General features: G+C 43.6%; 1 long non-coding RNA gene across 1 annotated transcript; it reads left to right on the top strand.

The window, feature by feature from the left end:
• Nucleotides 1-1,108: 1,108 nt before the first annotated feature.
• Nucleotides 1,109-5,499, top strand: LOC122422062. The gene is made up of 3 exons (XR_006263718.1): nucleotides 1,109-1,242; nucleotides 2,628-3,138; nucleotides 4,793-5,499. It is a non-coding gene; the product is annotated as an uncharacterized LOC122422062 (long non-coding RNA).
• Nucleotides 5,500-10,622: the final 5,123 nt, after the last annotated feature.

Here is a 10,622-nt window from a genome sequence, read left to right as displayed (position 1 = left end):
ACAATACCTTATGCCTTTCTGGCAGATGATGACTACGAGGATAGCTTCCACTCCTGACTGCCTCCTCTCTGCCTTTCTTGAGCCATCTCGTGTAACCTTCACAAAACTCAACGTGGGCAGTGTTACCTCCTCATGATACCAACGAAGAAATCAAAGTGAGTCGAAATAACTCACTCAAGGTCAAAAAACTAGAGAGTGACAAAGAATGAAGCCAGGTTTCCAGTCCCAAGCACTCAAACAAACATCTCTGAATTCGTCAGGCAATCCATTTTCTAAGACAGTCAAAGAGTGCATCATGGTAAAAATTAAGCAGCTGATTATATTTTTCAGATGTGATATTTTATTCGTTGGGAAATAGCAGCCATTTGTCAAATATTATTTGAAAGGTGTTAGCTACTCAATTGTGTCCAAATCTTTGTGACCCTGTGGACTCTATCCCGCCAAGCTCCTCTGTCCATAGAATTTTCCAGGCAAGAGTACTGGAGTGGGTTGCCATTCCCTTCTCCAGGGTCTCCTGCATTGCAGGCAGATTCTTTACCATCTCAACCACCTGGGAAGCCCATTATTTGAGTAGGTGTAGTATAATACCTTGAACTAAAAGAAGGAGGAAACCCTTCTGATGATTTGCTGTGTTTCCAATTTCATTATAGAGGATGCAAAAATCTGTCACCTGGCAACCTCAAAAACCGAGTTGCCTTTGTGTGACAGAAGACAAAAGCCTATGCCTTTCAGGTTGGTTCTGGGTTTGGAGATGTTTGGGACTCAAGGTGTTACAGGAGGGGAGACGAGTGATAAATGATTCTGAAGTCTGTGCTTTCTCTTTGCATGCAATACAACTCCCAGGAGCATAAGGTAATGTTCCAGAAAGACAAAAAAAAATGTCTGTGATGGCGGCCACCTGTCCCAGTGCAGTATATACACCCTCAGTGACATTTATTTTGCCTGTTACATGTACACAGATATGTAAAATCAGCTCAGGAAAACCAGCTCTTCATCTTTCTCTGGGAAATTCCATGTAAGCTTTGGAAGTTAAAAAAAAAAAAAAAGGGCAGGGAGGGATCCGCTTTCTCATGAGCTTATTTTTAGCTCCTCTCTCCTTTGCAGAATGGCTAACGCCAACTCAAACTATTTCTGAAAAGAGTTGCCGGGGACAAAGTGGAGCCGTGGGTAGGCCTCCTCGAGCTGGGTCTCTGAAGCAGGTGAGATGCAAGATAAAGCAATCGCTTTGCAGCCACCTTTGACGTAAGTGCTGGAGATTTCTTCAATTAGCTTAATCCTTTCCTCCTGACACGCACTTTATAGAAAAGCAAATGGCATCATTATCCTCCCCCGGCCTCTCTAATCCCTGTCTGCGCGCTGCCGAAAGATGCCTTTCTGCCTGCCTGCGCTGCCTGCATCTCGGAGCCCCGTGTCACGATGAGGCGGGCTGTGTGTGACAGATTGCTAAATCCGGCCTCCTCCAGGCAGGGGACTCGGCGCTCAAGTGGCACCGGCTGCTGCAGCCTTCCCGGGGACTGAGGCAGGCCCAGAAAGTTCTGGAGGGCTATCTTGTGACTGAGGAAGGCCGGCCCTCCGCTGCTAGCAGAGCCCACCATCCGGAGCTTGTCTTGTTTAGGATTTAAATCTGGGGCCCCGCCCAGGAGAAGCCTAGGAAAGTGTCTTGCTCCAGATGCCATGGCAACTATCAGCCATCTTTCCATAACCAAGGAGTATTGCCTGGTCCGGTTCTCCTAAACACAACTGGGACCTGTCTGTGTATGCCCATTTGTTCATCTATTTGCCTATTTTCACCCCTCACACATTTCCATTTCTGTCTTTTTTTCTTCTGAGGCCACTGCTTTGGATGTGAAAACCGCTCTTAGCTAAACTTCAGCCCTGTCTCCACCCACCTGTGTAACTTTTGAGCCTGTTTTCGAGCCTCTGTTTCCTTATCAGTCAATTGGAGAGTGATGCTTTCTTTTTTTCTTTTGAGAGATGTTTAGTGAGGAGTGAGGAAAATAATAAAAGCACTGCACCTCGTGTACAGGGAGTACTTAATAAATGTGATTTATTAATGAAACGATAATACATTTACATTACTGTCACTACTACTAGTGTATATTTCTCTAGTGATTTAGTTTGTTAAAAAATGTCAAGGGAATTTCATATAATATTGCTTCAACTGCTAGAAAGTAGATATTATATCCCTCAATTTTTTTTCAGATGAAATTTGATATACATGAGACCACTGAGGACAGAGGTTGGCCAACTATGGCCAGTGGACCAAATCAGCTCATTGTCTGCTTTTGTAAATAAAGTTTCATTGGGACACGACCATGTCCTCAGTTATGCATGGTTTGTGGCACTTTTGTGTCACAAAGGCAGGGTTGACAGGTTCAGGCTTGCAGAGCCTAAGCGATTTCCTCTCTGTCCTTTTACCAAAAAATTTGGCTGACCTCTGACAGCTTGTAAGTGGTGGAACCAGAACTGAAATGATATACATGTCTACAAAAGCTTAAACCCAGGACTATGCCGGAACATGTTCTCTAAATGGAAAGAAAAAAGGTGGCAGCACATGGGAAAAAAAACTGCAGATATGTTTTGTGTGTGCTTTTAATTAACCTAAAGCATTTCTTTGCATTCCTTAGGCAGGATTCGCCATGTACCCAGCAGTGTCCTAGACCGAGAGCTTAAGGAAGTTCCGAATTGAGACCCCAGGGCAATCCCTTGAATTAGAGCCCATCCGGCAAGCTCATGGCAGAGACAGCATGGAGTCTGGAGCTTCTGATTCTGGAGGAACTTCTAACAAGGTCTTGTTCTCACTGTTGACTCCATGTGAACATTTCCTGTTACCTATATGCTCTTTAACCCCTAATTTCTCTTTTCCCTGTCCCAGCCCCAGCCTGCAGCAAGTAGCACTCTCAGAGGCTGGCAGTATAGACGGGGCTGTTGAGGGGTTCTGTGCTGTGATCCCACAGGCAGCAAATCCAGCTCCTCCACCCCCTACCCCCCAACACATACTTCCCAAGAGCCTGCTCTGCGCTGAGCCCAGCCCTGGGTGCTGGGGAGACATCAGTGCATGGTGAATCCTGGTGCTGACCCTCAAGGAGCAGATCGAAGGAAGGGGATCAGAAAGTGAAGAAGTAATGCTAGAATAAGGTAAATTATCTGGGGAGGGTAGGTATTCAGTACGTCTGGAGTGCCAATTTGAGAGGGAAGCCAGGAGAAGCGACAAGAGATGAAGTGTGGAAAGAAAAGGGCCTCACATCAGACTCTGAGGAGTTTAGATGACTTCCTGGGGGCAGGGAGGAGTCCTTGAGGGTTCAAAGCAGGGGGTGCCCTCAGGCCTGCCCTTCCTACCTGCAGGACGACCACCTGTACCCCACTGCTCTCTCCCTAGTCTCTGCCCCACTCCGCTCCATCCACAGATCACTCCCTCAGGCCTGGTGATGTGTTCACTGCTCACGGCTCTGCCTTCAGGAGAATGGACCCAGGGAAGGCTCCTGTGCATGCCTGGAAGGGGCTCATGGTGGAACATCAGGAATACGGGGTCCTGGGTGTCTGGACTACAGTCTGGAATTATGTGTGCACTGCACCCAGGGCATCTCTGCACACAGAGGGTGACGGGACAAGAAATACAGGATTCTAATTAAAATTGGTGCCTCTCTGAGGAAGTGAGCTCCGAAGGGTGGCTATGGGTCAGCCCATAAAAGACAGTGAGGAAGGAGGTGAAGGTGAGAGGAGACGGGCAGGGAACAGCATCCCAAACAGAAGGGCTGCCGGGAGGAAGACACAGTGATGTCTGCCCATGTCCTCCCGGCAGGAGTGACAGAAGAGGGTGGCAAGTAGCAAAGTTAGGCTGCGCGCCCACTGTGGAGGGCATTAGTGTACAACTGTGTGCATGTGTGTGTTCTGTGTGTGCACGTGTGTGCACACATACATGGGGGGCAGGGCAGATAGGAGATCCCTTTCCAAGTGCTACACACAAGGTTGCCCATCTCCCCAGCAAGTCAAGGGGCTTTCAACCTCCATACTCACCCCCTCTTTCCTGTGTGAGGATGTAAATGTACAGAAAATAATTCAATCTTGATGAGTTGAAGATAAAAAATAATAGTGATACACATGCATGTGCCCAAAGCAAATTGAAAAAGAACTACAAACTTCTTTTGATCCCACGTAGTGAAAATAATTTGGTCTCTGACCCAAAGGGGCATCTGAAATGCAGGCAAAAGCAACATAACTTAGATGCCAATCATGCTGTTTTTAATGAGTTCTTCGGACATTTACGTTTGAGGCTGAGATAGCCCCAGAGGACTCCTGTGTCAGTTATCTATAGTTGGAACATTGTGGATACTCTCTTTGCACAAAACAGGGCCCACTTCCAAAGGGATATTATGTTTTCCCCATCAATAAAGCTTGATTTTTATGGGCATTTAAAATCACACTACCAAGACCCACTGGTAGGCGTTGAACAGGCTCCAGGATGGGAGCCTGCCAGTGTTCATCATCTTCATGAGCTCAAATGCCCTAAAATATTGCCCTTGAGGATCTTCCCAGAAACACCAGCCTTGCCAATTCTTCAATACACTTGAAATAAGAAAGATTCTTCTGAAGAGTGCAAAGCATTCTGGAAAGAGTGGTACCCTTCCCTCAGGAGGTGCTGGCTGACCCTCCTTCATTTTAGTCTGCCTCATTCAATGGCAACTTCTACTTCATCTCCTTGCTGTCAATCCTCTTGATTTCCCTTTTGCCATTAACACCATTTTTAATGTGGGTATGGTGTAAGGCCTAAAATTAAGGTTTCATATTATAGGCTGCCTTGGTATTGATAAAATCCGGAGGCCCTCAAATGGCCTAACCCTAAGGTTCTGCAGTCCATGGGGTCGCAAAGAATCGGACTCGACTGAACGACAACAGCCAAGGTTTCCACTCTGCTCCTGGAGACCAGGTCTCTTAGCCCTGTTAAACAGACCAGGTGTAGTTCTTGCTTTTCTCTCAGTTCCTTGCTGGCCCGAAGATTTATTCAAACAAGCTTACTGGATCCTTCCCCTGGAGCCAGGGACACTTCACCCTTTTGATGCTACAAAGCCTGCTGCCCACAGCCACTGGGGGTTCACTCTGTTGCCTAGTGCAACCCCCTCATGCTCCTGCCTGGCGCAGCTGTTTTTGGTTGGAATTGTTGCACATTCTGAATTATTGGGATGTAACTAGAAAGCTTTTCTTTCCGAAGTTAGTTTATTTATTTGTCTATGCTGGCTCTTTGTTACTACACTCGAGCTTTCTCTAGCTGCTGAGAGTAGGATCTACTGTCTACTTGTGGCGGCGTCAGCAGTTGTGGTCCATGGACTTAGTTGCTCCCTGATGGGTGGGAACTTCCCAGACCAGGGATTGAACCCATGTCCCCTGCATTGACAGGTAGATTCTTAAGCACTGGACCACCAGGGAAGTCCCTAGAAAGCTTTTCTATTGTCCATCTGCTCAGTGCTCCTTGACACTGAGGGGATTCATCTAGATTGTTTTGTGGATATCATCCTTAAAATTCCTTAGAAAATATTTTTATGTTAAAAACAGTATAGTTCCCCTTTAAAAAAAGTAGAAAATTCATACAAGTATTCAGATGAAATTAAAAATCATCCATAACTTTATGCATCTAGGGTGGTCACTAACATTTTTCCTTTTAAGTTTTTCTTTGTACATTTTAAAATATAGTTTATATCTTATGTATGTATGTTATTTTTGTCTTCATTTTAAAGTTAGTATTATATCATAAGCATTTACATATGTTATTAATGATTTCTGTAAACATTTTTTAGTGGTTGTATAATAATCTGCATATTTTTCCTAATGATTTTCTGAAAACTGTTTTGGTTATCTATTATTATATAATTTATCATATCACTTGTTATAAGTAATACTAGGATAGCAAATGAACACATCTGATGGCCAACTCCATAGATCTGGGTCTCTTATCAAAAATAATAGTATCTTTTATCATAGATAAAGTGATGTCTTTATCATAGATCTTTATCATCATAAAGATATCATAGATCTTTATCATGGATAAAGTGATATCACTTCTATGTGAAATCTAAAAATAAGGTAAAAATGAACTTATTTACAAAACAGAAATAGAGTCACAGATGTAGAAAACAAACATAGTTACCATGGGGTCAGAGAGAGAGGGATAAATTGGGAGTTTGGGATTTACATAGACATACTACTATATAAAATAGTTAACTAAAAAGGACCTGACATATAGCACAAGGAACTCTACTCAATACACTGTAATGGAATAAGTGGGAGAAGAATCTAAAGAAGAGTGGACATACGTGTGTGTGTAACTGATTCACTTTGCTCTACACCTGAAACTAACAAAACACTGTAAATCAACTATGAAAGTCAGAGTGTTAGTCACTCAGGTGTCTCCGACTCTTGGTGACCCCATGGACTGTAGCCCGCCAGGCTCCTCTGTCCATGGACTTCTCCAGGCAAGAATACTGGAGAGGGTTGCCATTCCCTTTTGCAGGGGTATAATCCAATAGAAAATTTTTAAAAAGAAAAAAAAAAGGTAAAAGGATAATAGTTTCCTTGATGAGTTTCACCATGAAAGGTCATGGTTACCTCATGTGGATAAGGAAACTACTACAAGTATTACAGGATAGGGTTTGGTAAACTGTATCCTCCAGGCCCAACCCAGCCGGCTTGTTTTTGTAAATAAAGCCTCATTGGTCACAGCCATCCTCTTTGCAACCGTGTTGTCTATGGCTGCTTTCATGCCGCAAGGGCAAAGTTGAGTCATTTAGACTTGCAGAACCTAAAATATTTACTGCTGACTCTTTGCATAAAAAGTTGGCTAATTCCTGATACTAGAATGTCAGGGACCTCAGGCTTTCTCACTGAAAACCCTACAGCCCTAAACCATGCATTTTAAAATGTCTTCCTTTAAGCTGTGATATTAAAAACAAATATAGAGGAAGTTAGCATGTAATAATAAAACAGCCAAAATCCAATAAACCTCCAAATGTAGGCTTCATGGGTGTACCAAATTCTACTCCTTCCATCCGCCTATCCTCTATTTTAGATTTTAGCCAGGCCCAGGAAAAGATTGATAAAACAGAACAGAAACTCAGACAGAATAAGATGTGAACAGAAACTTTATCATAATAAATATGCCACCAAAAATCAGTGGAGAAGAAAAGGATTGCTCTACACATGGTGTTGGCATGTGGTGTGAGGTAGGAATCCAATTCATATTATATACAAAAATGAACTTCAGATTAATACCTAACTGTGAAAGGTTCTGGTGGCTCAGACTGTAAAGAATCTGGCCTTCTCTGGCATACTCTTATGTGAGCATGCATGAGGATCTCGCTCTCAGCCCTGTTAGTGGTAGTGGATACCAGAGGCAACTCTTAACTGTGAAAGTGTGTACAAATGGATAGACTCTATTGTACATATGCAACTGGAAGGTGCAGTGTCTGATATTGTTGTTGTTCAGTTGCTAAGTCATGTACAACTCTTTGTGACCCCATGAACTGCAGTATGCCAGGCTTCCCTGTCCTCGCCACATATAGCAATCCAGAAAACACCCTTGAGTGAATAGATAAGCAAGAAATTTTAACACAATATTCTCTAGTAAGTTCAAAACACAAAACACAGAAAACAGCGCTATGTATTTTTTTTAATTTTTTATTCTGTATTGGAGTATAGCTGATTAACAATGTTTTGATAGTTTCAGGTGAACAACAGAAGGACTCAACCATACATAGACATGTTTCCATTCTGCCCCAAACTCCCCTCCCATCTAGGCTGCCACATAACATTGAGAAGAGTTCCCTGTGCTATATAGGAGGTCCTTGTTGGTTATCCATTTTAAATACAGCTGTGTGTACCTGTCAATCCCAAACTCCCTAACTATCCTTTCCCCCCATCCTTCCCCCTGGCAACCATAACTTCATTCTCTTAAGACTGTGAGTCTGTTTCTGTTTGGGAAGTTAAGTTTGTTTGTATCAGGTCTTTTTAGATTCCACATATAAGGGATGTCATAAGATGTTTCTGCTTCTTTGACTTACCACTGTGTATTTTATAAGGTATCTGAATCTTGAGAATGAGCATACAAACAATGGACAGACCATGTATAAAAATAGAACTCTAACCCACCACCTGCAGCAACCTGTCCAGGAAACCAATAGTTAACTCAGTAACTAGCCTAGGAAGCCAGCCTGCCGTAAGTCTTTCTTATAGGAAGTCAGACGGTTAATCAACCCAGGAAGTTAAATAATAACTTCTGTAATAATTGACCCCAAATGGCCAGGACTAGGTAGGAGCTTTCCAGGTAGTGCAGTGGTCAAGAATCTGCCTGCCAAAGAAGTAAGTGCTAGAGATGTGGGTTTGATCTCTGGGTTAGGAATATCCTCTGGAGGAGGAAATGGCAACCGATTCCACTGTTCTTGCTTGGAGAGTTCCATGGACAGAGGGCTACAGTCCTCTACTGGCTGGCTACAGTCCATAGGGTCGTGAAGAGTCAGACACAACTGAGCGACTGAGCTTGTACGTATAGCCAGGACTTGATTAATAACTCACAGTTTGTCTACTATTTGGCCCCACTTCCATCTTCAAAAACCAATCAGAGAATGTTAAATAGGAACCACTAACCAATCACATAGGCTATTTCTCTTCTAGTTAGCTGGCCTCCAATGTAACATGCCAGTAGCTTCTTCAATCCGGGCATTCTGGAAGCCTTCTCTTTTTCCCTACTATAAAACTTTCTCACTTCTCTGCATGCCTTTGAGTCCCTGCCAGGATGCCAGTGATGGTGGCTGACTTTGCTGTAGCAAACTCGGAGTAAATTCCCTTTGCTTATTCTCATTTAGTTGGTCTTCATTTATTTCCATGATCTGCAGAGATCTGCTGGGCACATTTATTTGTGTGGTATCCCTTTGTAGGGTGGGGATGAATTGGAGGGGAAACCAGGGCCTTGCATGGGCCCATGTAGACTGTGCCACAAATTAAAGAAGTGATTAACTGAACTATTGGAGGTCCACAAAAAGTAATAAAAATTTTTAAAAAATTAGTTCATTTTCATTTCTTTCTGCATTGTGCCTTTCTTTTCTGCTTTTGCTCCTTTCCAGATTTCCCTTTGCTTGAGGTTGGGGGATAACATCCAGATCATTCTTTAACCAAGAGGAGCTGGTTAAAAGGAGTAAAAGGAAGGCATAAAAGGAAGCTGCCCTCATCATCTGCCTTCTGGGGACCAGTATAGCGGAGGTTCAGATGATCCGTTAAGGTCCCCACCAAATCTGAACTTCTCTAGGAAACTCTCCAGGATGGCACAGGCAGAGGCAGTCCTGAATCTAGATTTTCTGCCTACAGCTGCGTTTTATCTCTGTTAGAGCAGAGTTTAAAGCTGGTGACCTCCTTCTTATACTCAGTGCTGGAGATGAAAGGAGAAAGTAGTCACAATGATTTCATCTCACTCTTTTTCATCAAAAATTACTTTTCAGAACTATTAAATCTTCTGTGAAGGTTGTAACAGAGGACTCAGCTTCAGTTTCACCCATTTATTAAGATATAGGCTATCAAGTCCCAATAGAAAAAATAAACAAACAACTAGCAGTTGACGTGGATTTATGCACAGTTTGTCGAATCAATCAATCTGTAAACATTATGCAAATGTGTGTAAACCCAAACCTAGCCCAGACTTTACGTATGCATTGTTATGTAAACGATCAATCTTGTTAATGCAAATATTAATATAAACCTGACATTAAACACAAGTTTACACAGCCTTGCTAGTTGAAGGCAGCTTAATTTACATTGAAATGTAAATAGCAGTAGTGCTCTGTTTGGGGCTTTGGAAAACAGGCTGACTAAAGCTCATTGGGTGGTGCGTCCCCACCAGGGTCCCCAGATCCACTCCCGGAACCCCTTCATTCGCTGTATCTCATGAGGAATTGGGGGCGGGTTTGGACAACAGCTGGTCTGTGCCTACTGGGGTCCTTGTTGTTGAAGCCCCGCAGGACACCACCGTTAGGACCAGAGGGCCCTAGTGTCTGAACCAAGAGTCCAGGGAGAGGCATTCACAGAACTTTCTGCCCCCACTTTAGCTGAGAGTTTGCAGGGGAGCTGTTATGTCAGTAGGACTTGCTATTAGGTGGTTTGCGGGCAGCTCCGTGAGGGCAGCATTCAATTCAGTTCACTCTGTTCCCCCCGCCTTCTTATCCTTCCGATCTGTTTTAAATGTCACCTCTTTGGACAGGCCTTCCTTGACCATCTGTTCTCAGTAGGGGCCCTCCTCCACTGTCCTCTGGTACAGCCCCTGTACATCATAGTCTTAATGCTTTTCTCAATTTGTGAGGATGTGTTTATTTACTTGTGTGTTTACTGTTGTGCATCTTCCCCACCTATGAACTTCCTGGGATCAGAGTGACATCTGTTTTGTTCATCCCTTCAAACTCAGTGTCAGGCACATTAGATACATGTAGAAAAATTTTGTTGGGGACTTCCCTGGTAGTCCAGTAGCTAAGGCTCCATACTCCTAAAGCAGGGGGCCTGGGTTTGATCCCTGGTCAGGGAAGTAGATCCCACATACTGCAACTAAGAGTTCACATGCTGCAACTAAGACCCAGTGCAGTCAAATAAAT

The sequence above is a fragment of the Cervus canadensis genome, chromosome 19, assembly GCF_019320065.1.
Source record: "Cervus canadensis isolate Bull #8, Minnesota chromosome 19, ASM1932006v1, whole genome shotgun sequence".
Taxonomy (NCBI): domain Eukaryota; kingdom Metazoa; phylum Chordata; class Mammalia; order Artiodactyla; family Cervidae; genus Cervus; species Cervus canadensis.
The sequence above is the reverse complement of the archived record's forward strand: the minus strand, read 5'-3'. Positions and strand labels throughout refer to the sequence as shown.